Below are 3,022 nucleotides of genomic sequence, written 5' to 3'. Positions count from 1 at the left end.
TAAAGGAGTATATATTCTATAGACTATAAAGGAGTATATCTTCTATAGACTCTAAAGTAGTATATATTTAACGTATACATGTGTATATGTTTTATAAATTAGTATATATATATATCATTATATTGTAGTATATATCTTGGAGCATATTTTTTAAAGTAGTACATATATTGAACGGTACGTATATATGAGTATATATAGAATATAGACTCTAAAAGAGTATATATTTAACGTATACATGTGTATATGTTTTATAAATTAGTATATAACTATATATAGTATGTGTATATATTGTAGTATATATATTATAGTATATGTTTTATTTAAAGTAGTGCATCTATATTGAAATATTGAATGGTACGTATATATGTGTATATATCTTCTATAGACTCTAAAGTAGTATTTATTTAACATATATATGTGTATATGTTTTATAAATTAGTATATATATCATTATATTGTAGTATATATCTTATAGTATATGTTTTATTTAGAGTAGTATATATATTTAAATAATGTATAGTCGTATACATGATTACATGTGTAATTGTGTATATGTGGATATGTTTTTTAAATTCTAATGTAATATATACTATATATACAGTGTATATATATTGTTTAACGTATTTAAGATGTATATAGGTAGGTATATATAGTGTATATTGGAGAAAATATTTTTTTTTTGAGTTTTGACCATTTTGACTGGATCTTAGACCGATTTTGACCAAATTTAGGTGAGTTGGACCGGGCTAGGTTTAGTGGGCCGGTCCCGGGTTATTTTTTTAAAATTTACTATTGGGCTCGGAATCGAACCGGCTTATTTAACCTGGCCCGGAACCGGACCCAACCCACAAACCGGCTATATGTGACGGGCTAGTTCCGGGTTAACCCTGCCCTGCCCAATTCACAGCCCTATAATCATAAGTAGGTGTACATAGATCGGGTTTGTTCGATTTTATTAAAAAAAAAAAAATCAAACCAATCATGTCGGTTTATTAAAATTATAAACCAAATCAAACCAACATAAAATTGGTTTTTTGGTTTAGGTTTTAGTCGATTTTTTTTGGGTTTTTAATTTTTTTTAATTCTTTTATTTTTTTTTATAATCTTTAGTTTTTACAATTATATTGTGATCGAAGATTAGATCAAATATGTTTTCACTCATGTGCTAATGAAAAACCATAATTATGAAAAAATGAGGAGCAAAAAACTCTCTTGAAACTAAAAAGTGAGATGAAGAGTGAAAAATTTAGGTTTTAAGTTTATATTGAATTTTCGATCTTTCGGAAAAAAAAACCTATATGTACAATATTAAATTAATTATTGCAAGTTATAACAATATTTTTAAGATTGCATTACATAGCAAAAAAAAAAATGCAGTAAAACTAGGAAAAAAACACACACGACACTTTATTTTTTTCCCTTTACTTTCTCTTGTTATATAAATTCATGATTCTCTCTTACAAATACATATTCTCTCTCTTTTTACTTAATTTTCTTCCGTAGATCTTCCATATATATATATATATATATATATATAAACAAAAGCAAAATCTTGTAATCGAAGACTTCATTGTTCTCATTATAATTTTCTTTCCCACTTCTTTTTAATTATTTAGAACTAGATTTTCTACATTAATGGATGTTGTTTTTTAAAAAAATATGTATTTTTAAATATAAATTTTGAAAAGTAAAATAATTTTCCTTTCTTCAATATGAAAGATGTAGCAATATTCGTTATTCGTGACTTTCAACGTTCAGAAAAATACAAAAATAATAGCCTATTTAGATTGAAACTGACATTAGTTCATATCAAATGAAACATCAACTAAGTTTTGTCAGTATAGAAAGTGAATTTTCATTCAATCATAATTCAAGATGGAATAAAATAAGACGTCACATGTAATTTTATTTTTTTAAAATAACAAATTTTAATTTTGGATGAATATGAGGAAACCATATGTGCTCATAATGTTGAACTCTCTCTCTCTATATATATACGTTAAATAATTTTTGAAAAATATTTTAAAAATTATAAGTGTATATAAATTTAGTATAAGATTTGATATCTATATATTATTCATCTTATATTTTTGTTTTCTGTCATGTTGAAAAAAATGTTGACATGTATATATTATATTTGCATTTTATATGTTTGTTGATTTCTAATATTTCTTACAAAAATTTCAAATAGATTTTTTTAAGAAAAAATTAACTTTATTTCTTTTGTACGAATTCAACATGTTTATTGCTTTTCTTTTTATGGTGGAATCATAATCATCTTGTTAAAAGAAAAGTAATTTAATTGTGTATTTTTATATATGAATTTGATAAGTTTATTGATTTTTTGGTTGTTTTTAATTTTTAAGAAATTATGTAAAAACTTTTCAATTGTATATTTTCTATATTACTTTTTATATGTTTCTTGATTTACGTTTTTTATTCAACTTAAATATTTATTATTGATATGATTATTTTTAGATTGAACTTGAAGAAAATATAATCTTTAACATATTATCTTCTTCTTTTTTCTAACTCTTTAAGATATTACCTATACATATAGATATGAGTAAAAAAAAGAGAAATAATCTCAACATTTTCTTAAAAAGTGGAAAATGTGTTTAATTAAGGATAGTAATTTTATGTCCACATTTTACTCCTACACAGTTATTTAGGAGATAACTGATGACAAAAGATATACATGGTTTAAAAACTTTAAATAATATTTTTAATAATATTTTATAAAAATTGCTACAACTTGCAATTAAAAACACAATTCAATAGTTACATAAAAATAGTGTTATATATTGCAATAAATAATCTAATAAGTATATCTAGGATAATTTTTCACACTATTTAATTAGCAATTAATGGACAAATATTACAATTTAAAGGCACAAATCTAAATATATATCTACATCTACTTTTAAATTATTGAAAATTACTAAAACTAGTTGAAAAAGTATTTAAAAAGTAGATTATAATTAATATTTTATGTATAAAAAAGTTCGAATATATATATATA

Source organism: Capsicum annuum, chromosome 11 (assembly GCF_002878395.1).
Source record: "Capsicum annuum cultivar UCD-10X-F1 chromosome 11, UCD10Xv1.1, whole genome shotgun sequence".
Classification (NCBI taxonomy): domain Eukaryota; kingdom Viridiplantae; phylum Streptophyta; class Magnoliopsida; order Solanales; family Solanaceae; genus Capsicum; species Capsicum annuum.
The sequence above is the reverse complement of the archived record's forward strand: the minus strand, read 5'-3'. Positions refer to the sequence as shown.